Below are 17,936 nucleotides of genomic sequence, written 5' to 3'. Positions count from 1 at the left end.
CAGAGGAGATCTTCCTCATCACAGTAGCTACTCTATGTACTAACATATATTTTCCCATACCTCCGCTTTTCTCTGATTTATGCAAATGCTGTTGAGCTGGGTCATGGACATGGAAAAAAGTCTCTGTTATCTGCTACCTATTACATGTGTTTTAGTGACATTCCACTTTATACCAGATTGGGTAACATTGGAAGAACATTTAGTGAAACAACACAAATCTATACTAATTTTCTGTTTTATCTCACTTCCTCTGGACCTGTAAGTCAAAAAGAGCTAACAGCTTTCTTTCTCATGAGAATTTAGCAGCAAGACAGCCATTTTACATCTGGATTTGGAGTTGTCATGGTTACACATGGTAGATACTATCTTTTTTTTATCTGCTTAGGGTTTTTTTCTTGAACACATTATAAAAATTAAAAATAAATCATTATTATACATGATTTATTAAATAGATTTTAGGGAAAAAAGAAAAAAATAAGATTATAAATATCATTTGAAGCTTGTTTTGCATCTTCTGTAATTGCCATTTAACATTATGTGTAATTAGGGCAGAGTTTAGTAAACTTACATTATTTAAATTTATTTTCTCCAGAGCAGAAGGATTTTATTCTCATAGTGATGCTGAAGGACTTAGTTGGGAACACTTAGCAGCAACTACTCCTATTAGTACTTGCAGGGATGAGTGCAGTAAATGCCGATGTCACATACTCTTCAAGAGGCAACATTAAAATCATATTTGCTTTTCAGGACATTTTGTTCTTGTAGAAGCAGGATGGTTGTTATAAACTGATGCAAGAAATATTCACAATGGAGATATTTCTGGAAGAACAACTACACAAGCTTAAATTAGTAGTATTTACAAATGTAAAACTGATATTGAATACTGATCGTTACCAGTCTTCTGACTTATTATATTACTCAGAGAAAACACTGATTATAATAATATTTCTTATTTATTTGCTTTCTGAACTGCACAATTATGCACTCCATTGAACATAATTGCAAGCCTTCTTTGAAGAGTGAAGAACCTGGTCATTCTGCTTGTGTGTGTGTGTGTGTGTGTGTGTGTGTGTTATGAAACTTGGACGAGGCTGTGATCCTTATGGATCCTCACTTCCTGGTTCAGATTACCTGATTGCCAAATATTCTTTCTATTATCCAGGAAAAAAGCAGGATGTTAAAAAATTGGACCACCACTAACCTCCACTGTTGTGGCTGAGATATATACTCCAGGTGAGAAAAACGGAAGAAAGCTTTTTTGCTCTTTCTTGAATCTTCATGACCATTGTTTGTAAATGGATTTCCCTTCCAAACTGAGGGCATAGTTTCTCTTTCTACTTACTGATGTCGTATTTATTTTCAGATCTTTTAATCTGGGGAATTGAGATTTAATGCAAAATGATGAATCTCTATGAACTTGGACTACATAACTTGGCAAAATAGTGCAGAACCAGACTGCCATGGCCAGAGGAAAAAAAAAATTACTATATTTATATATTTTCTAATGTGAATCATTTAGACTGTCTTAAAGATCAGATCTAGTTATTGGTACCCTCCAGACTTTTTCACAAGCAAGCATTGTCTCCTACTAATTGTTTCTAGAAAAGGCTCATTCTTAATTCGTAGTCTAGATGTGTAAACAGATTTGGTTGGATGAGAGTGCTGATCTGAATTTTATAGGGAGAAGCCATAATTCAGTTCTATGACAAAGTAGCACATACGGCCTTAGCATGCTGTGATGGGGGTGGTGAAACCCCTGTTATCTTCCTTTAAAATCCCATGCTTAGTTGTCACTATAATTATAATATTGGATTTCTTGGTCAAGTTTTAGCAGAAGGACATACTTCTGAGAGTTCTCACAAGGAATTGGTATGCGCTCCCAACCTTTTCTTGTACATGGCCATGAAAATTTCTGTATATTTTTTTGATACAGTTGCCATATTTCCACACAGAAACTTTGGAAACTTTTGACCTCAGAATCTGTGGCATACTTGTAAAAAGAATTGTTCAAATCCCTCATCTAACAAGGGCAGAAGTTCTAAAGAGAAAGAAAACATGCACAAATTATAAGAAAAATAAATTCACAATCAATGTTCTTGCCAGATTTACTTACAAAATTCCTTAAAGGTTCATTGCCATGGTACAATACATGAGAAATATCCCATGGAGAAATGTGAATCCCTTGACATGAGCTTTTTATATTGTAATTAGAATATTTTTATTGTTAAATAATTAAAAAAGTGGTATATAATCTATTTTTAATATATACATCAACATTTTGTACGTGTATATATTTATCAATCAAAGCCAAATGCATAGAAAATTAGATGCATACATTTTGCAGATATTTATGTTAGTTATAACTCAAGATCGAAACAACTTCTTCTATTCAATTGTCATGTAGTGTGTTTAGAATGTAAATTAAAACCAGCCAATTGTGTCTTTCCATTAAGTTCACCAGAAGGTTAGAAATGAAATTGTGTCTAAACAGACATGGAATAAGACTGTTAAACCAGATGGCTCTGTTAGTGACCACGGAAAAAAATCTTATTACTGGCAAGACATTAATGTGCAGACTTTTGCAGTGCTTCAGCAAAATTGTTCATTATATTATTGCAAAGCAAATCTTTTCTGAATAACATTTTACATGTATTTTTAGTTGGAAAGTGACAAAGGGTTGCCTGAGTTTACTTGGAGGTATTTATTCCTAGCTTTTGCCCAGAAAGCCAATCATGTCCTATGTGTCATCAAAAGAGACTAGCAGACCAAGGGAAACGATTCTTCCCCTGTAATCTGACCTTGTGAGACCTCACCTGGAGTACTGTGTTGAGGTCTGGGGCTCCCAACACAAGAAAGACAGAGCCCTGTCGAAAAGACTCCAGAGAAGAGCAGCTAAGTTGATCACAGGGCTGGAACAACTCACTCATGAAGGCAGGCTGAGTGAATTGATGTTGTTCAGCCAGGGGAAGAGAAGGCTCTGGAGAGACCTTATAGCAACTTCCAGTACCTAAAGGGGGCCTAAAAGAGAGATGGAGTAGGACTTTTTATAAGGGTGTGTAGTGACAGTACAAGGGGGAATGCACTTAAGTTGAAGGAGGGTAGGTTTAGAAGAAATTCCTCACTGTGAGGGAGCTGAAACATTGGAGCAGGTTGCCGAGGAAGATTATGGACTCCCCATCCTGGGATGTGTTCAAGACCAAGCTGGATGGGGCTCTAAGCAACCTGGTGTAGTAAAAGGTTCCCTGCCCATGGCAGTGGGGTTGTAGCTAAATTATCTTTAAGGTCCCTTCCAACCTAACTATTCTAATGATCCTGTGAATTTCCAGAAGCTGTCTCCGCACACATGCAGGAATAAAATCACTCTGATTCCGTTAGGTTTGTCTGGTGGAAGGCATGGTCTGCCTCCTCCAGCTGCAGAGAACTGGCACTCCTCAGTGCTTGTCTCTGACATTGCAGCTGTGACTGTGTCCAGGACCGCCCCAGCTTTTCCCTTCTAGATTCAAGCAGATACCAGTCACTTCTTGGCTGTTGGTTAGTACTTAGATTAATAGGGGTTTGATATGACAAAGTCCAATGTTCATCTTGATGCAACAGAGCAGAGACTTGCAGGGAGAGCCTTGTATTATCTCAAGGGTTCTATGGGAAAGTGGAAAGAGTGAAGATATAAAAAATATTCATCTCTTTCCACTGCTTATTTTATTCTGTGATTCTAAAGCATTCTTTATTCTGTTCTGTCAATTTAATTTAATTTTGCAAGTTTACAAACATTATCAGAAATGCTTTGAAAGAGAATACAAAGTCCTGAAGAGGAGAATTAGTTTACATCTTGGGCTCCTGGGATGAATCAGAAATTGAAGCAAGGGGGGCAGTTCTTTGTCGTATTAGGGGTTGGCAAACTTTCAGAAAACTCTAGGGAGAATGAAAGAAAGAAAATCATCTGCATTTTGTTGAGAATAACAGCGTGGGGGTGTGTGTGGAAAAACCCAATCAAAACCCAACCCAAAACAAAAAAGGGATATGTTTTCCAGGGCCTGTGACAGGCATAAAATTTGTATGTAGGAGCTGCTTCTTCCTTTGAAAGCCCATAATGAGGGTAAAATATTTCAGAGAGACTATTTTGCTTAGTAACTATGGCATAATGTTTCCTTATGAATATCATAAACAAAATTAAAATTAATGGAGAAATGCAGAGGTTGTTCCCATCATGGTTAGAATGCAATCCTCAGGGACTGCTTCTCTGTGCAGAAATGGCAGGCACTCTTCAAATGGCTGTCTTTGAAATAAATGCTTCAACTTCTCCCACTGCACATACGAAATGGGGAAAGCTACTAGGAAAGAATTTCAGTCTTTAATCCATCCATTTATCCACATCTCTGTCTGTGTGTCTATCTGTATATATTATATATATACAAAGTGTGTACAGATTTATGTACCTATATGGCAAAAACTGGGTTAGGAATGTTATATTACCTCATTAGAACAGAGTTTCGAATTAAAAATAGAGGTAGTCTGGAAATCCCTGTGGAAGTTTTCACTTAAGTCACCAGATGTCATACCAAAAAAAAAAAAATCTGCATTTTTTTCTCCTTTTTCTTTCCATTTTTCTTTACACATGCAAGGTCTAAGCATTTTGAGTTTCCTACTGCATTTCTCTCAACTTCTTACTCAACCATGGAGACAGGCTAGAGAAAGCTCTCTGTAAGGACTGTGTAGCAATAAAGGTAGATAAAAGGAAAGCATAGAGACTGATCTTGCAAAATTCAAAAAAAGCCTAAATTTCTCACAGCTTATCTTGAGATGCCACAATATCTTAATTTTGTGGTTTCTGGACTGCAAGTGAGATTCGGACAATTGAATTTCTTAGCCTATAATCAGGTCCACAAGAATGAACTCCTGCACTTTAACATTGATGGTACATTTCATGGGCAAAGTTTGTTTTCTGAACAGGGCCCAGAACACAGTATATGAGTCTTTATTTATGAATACGCTTTTCATGCTTGATATGTGAACATGTTGTAGACAGTGCAATGTGTTTATAGTACTTAAGGATCTGTCCTTCAGCTTAAAATGAAAGGAACTCAAACAAAACTGAATTTAAAACATTGTCCTTGTTCTTTCTCAAAATCACTACTTGGTTAGAAATTCCATTTGGGACAAATTATTTTCCATGATACTACATGGATACTACAAGGATATAAAATGCTGTGGGAAAATAGTTTCTCTTCTCAATTTCAGGACAGGATTCACCACCCTCAGAGAAGTTATTAGTGGCTGCATTTGCATCAAAACTACTGCACAAAAAGTTTAGAATGTGCAGTGGTTGGTGAAAACATGCATCATATTTGAAGACTCTATAAAAAAATCCATCTAAAGCAAGCACTTTGTCCAATCCCAGAGCATTTTAAAAAATTTAATTTTTCCAATTTATAAAAAAGAGTTATCTTGTATTTACCTGAGAAAACCATGACCCAAAAGGAGAAGAAAGAACAAACCCTAGCCTGAAATGATGTTAACCAACTTGATCTTATAAATCACATAATAAATAAATATATGCTTTACTTTTCTTGAAGAATTCAGCCATCATCACAAAAAAATATATCAGGTTTGAACTTTTCAGTCCTTTGTTGGTCCTGCATCACAAAATCAGACTGAACAAACTTGACTCCAGAGTTGAGAGCTCTGTATTAGCAGATCCTTTTTCTTCTTAAATTATTTCAGCTTGATTGCTTTTGATCCCTGCCACTGAGTGATATTACACAGGGGACAGGGGTTGCAAAAATAAGGCAAGTCCTGGGATATCAGATTCTGATTTCCCTCCCTCTACTCTTTTGAGAATTTAACATGTAGAAATATGAGATATTCATGATCATCTCTAGTAATCCAATTTATGGACAGTTCCATTTCTTACTAAAGAATTACTCTCAAGGATGCATAAGAAATTAATTAACTGAAAAAAACCCCCTTTATTTCGTTGAATTTTAAATTTCAAAGTTGTCTCTATGTTAGGGATTTGGTCCATCTTTAAAATCAATGGTAAATACAGTGTTCTTCCAGAAGGCAATTCTTGGCTCCAAATTAAAGAGGATATTGAAGGAACTTCTAGTGAAGTAGACTCTCCTGGAAAGTTTCTAATATTTTCATCATAAGGAATTCAATTTGCCTGGTTTCCTTATCAGTGTAGGGTATCCCTCATATCCAAATTAAACTGTATCAAACCTTAAATATTTCTTCAATTTTAGCATGAGTATGACTGTGTGATTAGGTCTGTAAGACCTGCAGCAAGAAAAAATGATCATAATATTCTTCAGAGTGTCATTGCATCAAGTTCTACTGTGGATTATGATCCAGACAATATACGATGCCAATATATTGATGAAATTGCATTAACCAGTATGTGTGGACCTGGGAGGGCTGTGGTCTTCTACATCTGGTGCATATTACATTAGATACTCTGTGTTTGAGAAATTTTATCTGAACCAGGTTTAAGAATGGGTCAAAGTGCTGTTAACATATACATACCTCTGACATTTAAACAATTCCGTAATCTTTTAGGGATTTTTTTCCTTGATCTTTTTGTTTGTTTGTTTGTTTTTTATTTCCCTATCTGTGATTGCATTATGTGTGTGATTAGAAGACATTTTGTTTTCAAATGCAGATGATGCATGAGCTGAGGAGAGATACAAGTCAGATGCTACATAGGGCAGACACAGTTTTATGATAAGGTAAGAAAAAATTACTCCCCAGTAGTGTCACAGCAGAATCAATTGCAAGGCAAATTGCTCCAAATCTGGAACAGTATCACAGAAATTAAAAGGAGAACTTTGGAGCTGCAAAATGGAAAAGGGGAGATTTACACAGAGAGGATGTCCTTCTGATATGTGGGTGAGCTGGACTGGAGAGGGTTCTCCTCAGCATGGCCAACAGTTGTATAGGGCAATCTCATTCATACATTTAATAAGCTCTACATTTAGACTACTGAGCTTTGTTGCATCTAGCCTTTTTCTAGTAGAAAACTTTTTCATTTACCTGAAGTAATCTTATACTCTGAAGACAGAACAAGTCCCTGGTACCACTTTCCATTCTGTTTGCTGCTGTAAAGAAGATTACAAGGCATGATCTACTTCCCTGTTATGAGAGGCTGAGCTTACTAAAAGCATAAAGGGCAAGAAAGTGAAATATTTGAGTATATTCTTGACACAAGAACAACTTGAAGCTTAGAACTGAAAACATGATGGTCATATATGTATGTTTAATTTAGATAAACCAATCCTCTCAAATAACAGCTGGTTAGGGTGGCCTCTCTGTGGAAATTACAAAACATAATAGTACTATACTAAAGTAGCAAAAAGCAAACAAACAAAAAAAGCAACCCAGTGTTATTGGTTTTATTTAAATTTGGATTTTTTTTGCAGAAGTTATAATTCTGTAAATACAAATTTCTACCTCCTTTCCTCTGGGTAAGTGAAAGCACATTTGTACATTGTAGAATAAAAGGCTTAGGGATTAAATGAAAAGTAAAATAGCTGTTTAAGAAAAAGTTTACGGTTTGTCAAATATAAGAGCCTCTTAAAATACCTTAGCAAAATATTCTCAATTATTTCTGAAGGGCAAGTGACAGACAGTGTTAAAGAAAGAGCATCCTGTCACAGAAATACATTTCTGAGTGTTTCTCTGTTCTTTGTTACAACGAAAAAAATTTCAGTTCTGCAAAATAAAAATGAATACATTTATAAAAAAAAAGTTGATATAGTTTTCAGTTCAGTAGAAGAGAGAACCAAACATATAGGATCATAAATATGCAAAATTTTAGTACATTAATTTTGACACAAGCAATTATAGTTGTTATAAAAATAGAGTACACTAGTGCTGAAAATTCTTCTAATGGTGTTGAAATAGTTATAGTTCACAACAGAATCCCTGTTAAGAGCAAGCTATTTTGATATTCTGTTGCTAACTCTTGTGTTAAGAAGACCTAATATCCTCTAATTAGTAATGTTTATTACCACCCTAAGTTTTATCACGGTGAACAAGCTATGATCATAATCAGAATGGATTCTGATGCCTAAAGTGATTGCAAAGGAATTATACATCCCACAAAGTGTAAAATATAAATACCAAAAAATTACAATTTTTTTAGAATTCAGTCAATGAAGTCAGATTAAGAATAGGTATGTAAAGTATGTTCTTTGCCAAACTCAGAGAAGAGCAGAGGTGTCTCTAAAAAGAAAATAAATTATTAAAACATGGATTCAGATTCACTTAGCTTCTGCAGAGTGATGCCTTAGAATTTTTAGGATTTTTAGCTTTTGTAGATTTTCATGTAGCTGGAGTTTTCCTTCACTTTAGACCCTTACTTTCTTACGGTTTGTGTGTCACATTCCCGGAGCTTTGGTCTAACTGTCTTCTTGCACTCCATGGCCTGAAGGCCTTCATAAAAAGAGCTGCTATCTTATCTAATATTGCCTGGAGAGTCTTTTTCTCCTGGATCTTTAGGCAACAACAGAAAAATCTTTTGTACCCCCATTGACAGATCAACACGAGGGAGTGCTTATTGAGGATGATTGTTCATATAAGTGACCGAGACCTTTTAGTGTTCAGTTTACAAATTATGTTAAATAAATTCTCTACATAAATATTACCATACCATGACAAATTATTTTATGGTGGACATTTTCAGTCAAAGGAAGTCTGACCTTGACTTCCAATGTATATGCAAATGGAGGAAGAGATGACGGGACACACTTGTCCAAGATTTTATTTTTCATCTTCGTCTGATTGAGTGCTTACTAATATTTGGGCATCTGAACTATAGCTAATAATACCATTTTCTCTTTTCATTTCAGTGTGGGTGTTTTTCAGTTTTGAATGTTTAAAATGATAGCAGGAGGTTAAACTGGGGGTTTGAGTACCTAACTATTGATTCCTTCTGATCAAAATTTGAATTTTTTCTCTCTCTTAACAACAAAATTGTATGCAACGTGGTTCTAATCTGATGAAAGTAATCATTAGGTATCAGAGTTAAAAAAAGAAAACAAGAAAAAAATCCAAACCACAGATTCTATGTTTTCTTTTTCCCAGTCATTCTCTGGAGATTTTCGATGTTTTATTTCATATTATCATGTCATGTCTTTATGCATCACTCACTAAATACTTCCTCAGTTAATTATCCATAGTACAGCTTGGTCACAGATGGCATTGCTTCCAGTACAGCTCCTATCATATAGAACAGTCTATTTGTGCCTATGTTCTTTTTTTTTTAGCTCATGTATCTCTTAGAAAGAAAAAAATCCATTTTCTGAAACTGTTTAATTTCTCTCTTCCTCAATTCCTATATTATTTATTATTCAGATCTGTTACTGTATTATTTAATAGTATGAAGTGTCTTTAAATAAAACTTTAATGAAAGGATCACTACTGAATAAATTTCTATTGTTTATAAGAATTAATATCTCCTATTTTTAGTAACGATAGGTCTAAATGAAAACTTTCTACATTAAAATATTAAAGTCACTTTCTTAATCTGTGGAAACATTTTGCTTAATGCTTTTCAGTTCCTCATACTTTTTCTGTGTCCATGAACCAAGGTCAAGGAAAATACAAATCCTTCCTCACTTGAAGGATATCTCTTTCTGATTCCATGCTGCTAGTGAAATTTGCTCATGGTCTCTCATGTTTCCAGTAGATACTACAATTTGTGCCTTTGAATGATTTATTGTTTTCCTTAATTTTCTTTTTTTTTTTTCTTTCCTTTTTTTTTTTTAAACTGAACAACCTTCCCCCCCCATTTCCGGTAGGTCATATTCTGGTGCTTATATTAAAATAAAGAATACTATGTGACACAATAATGGGCTGTATTAGAAAGAATAATACTGAAATATTTGTATTAATAGGTACCCCTGTCAAGAGACTTGTGAATTCTGAACAACAATAGTTAAACCACAATTTAATTAAGAAAACCCGATATATCCCAATATATCAATAGAGCAAAATAGCTGAGTAATAAAAGTGAAAGCACAATAAATAAACACAGAAAGCCTCATAAATAGAAAATTTCATTAACCACCAAGAGGTAGAATAGTGAGAATACTTCTTCACATTTGAACTCTAAAGTTTCTGTAAAGGTTCATTTACAGAGCACATTATTCTAGCACCTTTGAAGACATGGTTTCAGCTCTCAGGCTTCAGTTGTAGTTGCTCTTGTGAGTCTTAACATAGACCAAAGAGGAACATACATAAAATTTTAAGTTGCAACAATATTTGAAACTTCTTTATGGGCTGAACCTTAGCCCCATGCAGGAGAGCTTAAGACAGTTTATGAGACCAGTTTATCTTTACAAGGAAAGCAGTATGCGAGTATATTGACACTTCTCAGAATTGTTGAAGTGATTTTGGGAAAAGCTGGTAAAATGTATTTCAACAAATGTTTCAGTCTAGATGGTATGGAATGGTTGAGGTTGGAATGCACCTTAAAGATCATCTAGTTCACCATTTATCTAAGAATTTCATCAATGCTGTGTTGGGTTTGCATAGCCAGGTTTTGGTAGCAGGGGGGCTCTAGAGTGGCTTCTGTGAAAAGCTGACCTGAACTTCCTCCATGTCTGATAGAGCCAATGCCAGCCGGCTCCAGGATGGATCTGCTGCTGGCCAAGGCCAAGCCAATCAACAATGATAGTAACACCTCTGTGATAACATATTTAAGAAGGAGAAAAAAAAGTTATTGTGCAGATATAATTGCAGCTGGAAAAGACTGGAGTGAGAATATGTGAAAGGAACAACTATGCAGACACTAAGGTCAATGGAGAAGGAGGGGCAGGAGTTGCTCCAGGCACCAGAGCTGAGATTCCCCTGCAGCCTGTGGTGCAGACCATGGGCAGGCAGCTGTGCCCCTGCCACTCATGGAGGACTGTGGGGATGCAGAGATCCACCTGCAGCCATGCAGAAGACCCATGCCAGAGCAGGTGGATGCCTGAAAGAGAGTTGTGACACCATGGGAGGCTCCTGCTGGAGCAGGGTTCTGACAGGGATCTGCAGACCTGTGGAGGGAGGAGCCCATGCTGGAGCAGGTTTCCTGGTAGGACTTGTGACCCTGTGGGGGACCCACACTGGAGCAACCTGTGCCTGAAGGACTGCACCCTGTGGAAGAGTGATCCACATTGCAGCAGTTCATGAAGAACTGTTTTCTGTGGGATGGATTCACACTGGAGAAGTTCATGGAGAACTGTCTCCCGTGGGAGAGACGCCACGCTGGAGCAGGGGAAGGACGCTTCTCCCTAAGCAGTGGCAGGAGCAACATGTGATGAACTGATCATAACCCCCATTCCCCATCTCCCTGGGCCACTGGTGGGGAGGTAGAGTTTGGGAAGGAGGGAGGGTTGGGGGAAAGGTGTTTTTAAGTTTTATTTTACTTCTCATTACCCTGCTCTGATTTTGTTAATAATAAATTCAGTTATTATCCACAAGTTAAGTTTGTTTTGTCTGTGACGATTGGTGATTGATCTCTCCCAGACCTTACCTCAACTAACAAACCTTTTTTTATACTTTCTCTCCCCTGTCCAGTTGTGGAGTGCAGTGATAGAGCAGTTCTGGTGGGTGCCTGGCATCCAGCCATGGTCAACCCACTGCAAATGGCTAGTAGATAAACCATTAGTTCAGGAAACCTCTAAAGTACAAGGGAAAGCTGGGAAAGTGCCCTGAAAAAGTATGTAAAGGGCACAATTGTTGTCTATATACACTGACTTAAGTGCCCTCCCATGGATCCTTTAATAGTTACTCCAAAAGGACATACACAGGTCTATATGGATCTGTGGTCTTATCCACTAAACATGTGTTTCAACAATGCAGTATTTCCATACTTTTACTTATCCTTTCATAATTGTATCTGTAATTTATAAATAATCAAACTTTTATTCTTTTTAATTAGGATGGCTGCTTTATGATATTCTTGAATCTCTACCCAGTGTGCTTGATAATTAGATCCTGAATGAATCAACCAGTAGGTTATTAAATCAAGCTGCTTGAAATTTATGTTCCCTTTTCCTCTGCCTGCTCTTCTCCCTCTACATTTTCCATGCCTTGCTGCACTGTATTTTAGATCAAAGAAGAGACGTGGGAAGAGTGTCATGCCCTACTCAGCCTTGTGTGTAGTCTGTTGGTTTAGATAATTTCTTCAAAGATGCAATAGGTTATAAGACCACAAAACACAACAAAATCTCATTAAGTATGTCAATAGATGCTTAGGATGACAAGAACTTCTGAAACTAAAAAGAAGGCCTTTCAAAATGTCAAGTTTTCCACAGTCTTATTAAAATGTTTTAAGTGGTCTCCATGGTGAGAGGAAAGTGAGCTTCTATGATGAATTACATGAAGTAAGTGGGGTACAGATGAAGTTTCATGCTCTTATCTGGCATGTAATATATTACGTGAAGCAGGAGATAGATAAATTGTGAGTTATTATAGTGTAAGGCAGCATAAATGGAAAAGCTGTGCTTTCAATGGAATAACTTTTAAAAAGGTGTATGAAGGAAAGACAGGACGACTGTACTCGAACACAGTGACAAAGAAGATGCAGACTGACAGAACTCATACAGGCAAAGCCGGATTTCTGAATTAGCCCACTCACCCAATGTCAAAGGATGAACCTTATTCTTAGTAATATTTAGCCTCACATTTTAGTGTTATATTTGGTTTTCAACTACTCACTTTCATACACATTTTCCTATTATCAGAATTAAACCTTTCCTTTGCTGAAAAAAGGAAAAGATAACTTTAAGTATAATTGCCTCATAAAGTGACCTTTGGTGATCACAAATGAGTAATGGATTTTTTCCTTGGATATAATAAATAATGTAAGAAAGCCTATCTTCTGGATGCCTGTAACTTGGAATGTTTTGGCCTATAGAAGAAGTTATGTTGTTCTGAAGGGAGGTATTGTCATATGCTAGTATAAGAGGTAAAGCCTTCAGTGAGGTAGCACACCCCAATGAAGCAATAAGCCTGGGGTGACTCCATGTTAATGCTTATTTTCGCAGATATCAATATGCATTTGAATAAATGATTTTCTGCTCAGTACTGTGCATATTTTTAGAGATATGCAAAACACATCAAAGGATTTAGGATCTTTAAGGCACTTACATTTAAGAGCACCTAATTGTTGAATCTCCAACAGGCATGGTTATGAAAGAGATATGAAGTTGCTCTTCTCAATCTGCAAAGGAATAGATATTGATAAACCCAGCCACAAAATTTTAGTCTCTTAACTATGTTTAATTTTCAAAATTTAAATCCCATGGTATTGTGAAACGCCTTTCTAAACTTTTGTTACTAAATTAATCCTAAAACATTTCCTGGATGCTTAAGTTTCCTATTCACACACACTTGATCCATGGCACCCTAGCAGTGAGCAGGATGCTTTTTTGATGTGCTTTTTAGTATAATCCTAAAGGTTATCTCTGCTTGGACCTCCTCTTTGAGCACTGTGAGTAGTTCTGGTGTGGGATCCTCTTTACATGCAAGCAAATGTTGATGACTTGTTTGCTGGAAATCAGTCTGAAAATCATTAGTAGAACCAAGGATATAACTGATGAATCTTCTTTCCTGAGTGTTAACCTGTATCACACTGACATTTTTAGAAATGAGAGAAGTGTGATGACATATCAAACCCATTTGGAATTAGCTGCTGAAATTTTTCAGCCAGCTGTATATGTTTTAAAACCGAAAAAGATGGGAGTGATTAAAACTTTAGATGGATTTGTTGCCTAAAATACCAAGGAGAAAAAAAGACTCCAGGCCAATTTAGTATAGAGATAAGAAGAACAGACATTTTAATGAGCCTCCAGGCTCCAGTCATGTGCATGCGCTCGGACACGGGTTCTATGATTTTATAATAACGTCCATCCAATCCCCATTCATCCAATCCCCCTGCCCCATTCTGCCTCCCAGCACACGCCTTTGGGAATTGAGTCTTGGGGAATTTGAGACCCCTCTTTCATCATCTTCATCCTCCTCACAGCATGTTGAGTTCTTGGAGGCCCTCCAAATTTCCAGGTTTGAAGGTCACTTTTGCCTATGTTTACATCTTCTGGTGCTGTTCTTAAGGTGTTTTTCTGCAATTCCACATTGAAAAGAAGACTAAACAGCTAACAGAATTTTGAGGGATTGATGTGGGATGGGGTTTGGTATGTGCAACTGTTAAGCTACTGCCGTTACTTTTACTAGAAAATACTGGTAAGGGATATAACACAGTGAGACAGCAAAAGAATGTATGTTAATTATGCTGGTAGAGAATGTCAGTGCCTTGTCAGAGGATGCTAGTGACTTCAGTGTGGAAATGGTACCTGAGTTATGTGCTGCTGTAGTTACTTCTACTGGAAATACTTGTACATTAAAATCTACATCCACTACCTAACTACTTCTAAAATCTATAAAAATTAAAAAATCAAAAACTCTGAGACATCAATTTGATAGATAAGGATTGTTGTTTGGCCCTTTCATTATGTTCTTCAAAGTTCTCTTTGAAGCAACTGTTTCCTTCCTGTCTGCCAGACATACGCTGTGCAAAGAAAATAAGTACAACACGTGAGAAACTTCACACAGTCCTGCCATAAGTCTTTAAGACTGTTATCCTGAAGTTTAGTTCTTTCTTTTAACCTTTGAAGGTTTATACAACAGTCCCAAACACTTTAGACAGATATACTATGGCTACCATTTAATGGTTTCCATTTCTTGTGGATAACCTCTGGGCAATCCAAATCTTCTTCCATCTCAAGTTGTAAAATATAACCTTTTCTTCTTTTACACATGATTCACAACTGTGACCTCTAGAAAAACAGACATAATATCTTTTATATTTATTGTATCTTTCAACCAAGGGTCCATCACACTCTGAAGTAACCTGGGAATGTCATATTTGAATCACTAATCTACCATTTTTCAGTGTTGAAGAAAGCTTATCTATTTTCTATTCCCTCATATATTTGTAATTTGTATAGTTGATTAGTTGAATATGTGTCCAAGTTTCCCAGTTAATTCTTGTTAAAGAATTCTATTAGCAGATGAATGTAATTCTGCACATTTTTCTTTCAAGTTGTTGAGTCATTTACTTTTCAGCTGTCATACACAGGTGGTATGTACAGGAAAACATGTTTCTTACCATGATAAGTTAGATTGCCTGTGCAATGCCAGATGTATACAGCAGACAATATGCTTCCAGGTTAGTGATGATTCAGTATGGAAGTGCTGGATTATTGTAAATAGTTATTAAAAACATAACTAAATGTTTTTTAAAGTTTCCTAATTATTATATTTCACAAAGTGGTTACACATTAAATTTGTTCTTTTTTCAAACCTCTAAAAGGAAACTAGAATTTTCTAAGTGTCTTGCAGCTCAAATGAGATGTACAATTTTAGTATGAGCTGGAATCCATTAAATAATGTCTGAGTTCACTAATGAAAGATTATGAAGTATTATTTCTAAGTGCAACCACCTGTTTGAAATGGGTACATAGAGTGTTTTAAATATGAAGTTCTCCTTTAGTTTAGCAACATCTCAAACATAAAAAACATATATAAGCATCATTTGAAAGGGGATTTGAAAATTTCTAATATTAGAGCAAGGGCACAACAGTAACAATTCTCATTTAAAAAAACCCCACACCCTCTGCTTTCAAAATCTCTGTCCTTCCTGTACGTGAGGAAAATGTCAGTGGCATAGGCAAATGTATCAGAATTTTTCATTTCATGTTAATTCCCACCATACTGTTAAAAGTGGGTTACATGCATAAAAATTAGGTGGCCACATAGGAAGAGAGTATAATACAAATATCTGAATTAAAATATTTTCAGATTTTGTACCGAACCTCAGAGTGACAGATTCTTGAACAAAACTATATATTTTGTTAAGTCTTATTTTCTTCACCACCTTTGTAGAGCATTTGAGGAAAAGCTTCATACTTCAGATAGTCACAGAGCCTTTAGGCTGAGGAAGGATGCTGTTATTATGCTGCTCTGCCCGCAGTTTCCTACCTGCCACCATGACCTCCCTTCTGTTGGTATAAGCATTTATAAAGCTACACAAGTGACTAGATTTGGGGAAAAAATCTGAATTTAAGCTATTTTGATAGATAAAAAATAAGAATTGAAAAAACATTCAGAAAAGATGCTTGTACTAGTGCATGGAGGGCAGGAGTGAGAATTTCATAGGCATTTGATCTTAATGCTGACTTATGACAATTTACAGAGATGAGAAAGACATGTTTTAAATATAATTTCATTAATTGGTAAGAAAAGCAAAGGTGTCATTAAGCCAGATTTTAATTTCCTGTTTCATAGATGAGACAACACTCCTGACTCAAGATCATGATGCATAGCAACATTAGTATAAAATTAGTATAAGTACCACAAAACCACCTGCCTGTGAACAGGCCTAACATAAGGAAAGAAAGCCACAAACCCCAAAAATATTACTTTTACCCTTAATTGTATCAGGAAGTAGTGCAAGTAAGCTGATGAACTATGACAAGGGTAATGACCACATATGCTGAATCCACTGCCCAGAGAGACAATGAGTGAAGCAGTCAAAGCCTTTGGGCACAAAAAAGGAAAGATTTGTAAACTGTAAAGATTTTCTTCAGATTGAATTTTCCAGTTTCAAGCAAAAGTTTGATCTAAAATAATAGTCATTATTCCGCTCTAACAGCTGTATATTTCTGTGAATAACAGCCCAAATCCCAAGCTCCAGTGCCTTTAGACTTTCCCTTCAGGTAGTGCATTGCCTTTTTCTTGTTTATTGATAAGTACAAATATTTGAAAGCATAGCTCTGTTTTCATGTGAAAATAGGAATTATAGACCTTTTTGAAATAGGTGGAGTCAGAATCTCTGTGGCAGGCACACTGTGCTAATATTTTTGTTCTATGAAAAGCCTTCTAGATGGCTCTGAAGATATCCTAGTGAGTCTGAAAGAGGTGCATATGAACTTTACTTGTCTAAGGAAAACAGCTGTAATGTCACCAATATTTCCAAAGGCTATACTTTTGGGTCACTTCACTGAAGACTAGTTTTAACATTTAAGATGTTCCTAGCAGCACTTCACAGCTGTGCTATTATCAAAGCTGGAAGGCTGGAATTAAGTTGTCATCACTGTCGCTTCTTCTGAAAGTTGGCTTAGTTAAGTACAGCATCCATGCTATTATACCCTGAGGAATATTTTACCACAGCCTAATGAAACACATCATTGCTCTAAGAATATATAATCTTTTCTGGAATGAAAATTAGGTACAGAAGAGTCTGGCCACATTATTACCAACATATGTATGTCAGTGTAGTGGTTTATTTGGATCCACCTTGAAAACATTACCCCGCATAAGAAAGTATACAGATGCAGAGGAAACAGTAGGGCTGGGCTTACCTGGAGATATTTGGTGCATCATATAGTTCTGCATGACTTTAACAGCTTCATTTTGTTCCTCAGATCCTGCTATGCTCTTTGAGACCTTAATCTAAAGCCCACTGAAGCCTCTAGAAATAGGTGTTATTAATCAAAAGCATACTGTGGATAACATCCTTACTTGAAATTTGTGCAAGATTCGGGAATTTATTCATATGAAACACATAGTTGATTAGGATGCATTTTTGTCCTACATTTCATGTAACTGGCATAGCAGCAAGTAATGCTGTATAGTAAAAAGTCTACTACATTTCAGTTTTCAGTTGTTCATGATGCTGTGGGTAAATGTTATCCAGAAAAATTACTGCTAAGTCCTTCCTTTTCACAAATAAAAAAAAATTGAAGAAAATTGTGAAATAGTTTATACTATATTCTTCAACACTCAATTAGATTCTTTCAATTTAAAGTAACCTTATATGGTAAATTTACTTCAGCTTTATATCTTAAAAAAGTTGTTTTCTTTTTCAGACTCACTCCTTTCCATTTGTTCTGCAA

This window comes from Pipra filicauda, unplaced genomic scaffold, assembly GCF_003945595.2.
Source record: "Pipra filicauda isolate LSUMZ 115617 unplaced genomic scaffold, ASM394559v2 scaffold54_size4384275_pilon, whole genome shotgun sequence".
Classification (NCBI taxonomy): Eukaryota; Metazoa; Chordata; class Aves; order Passeriformes; family Pipridae; genus Pipra; species Pipra filicauda.
Note: the sequence above shows the minus strand (reverse complement) of the source record.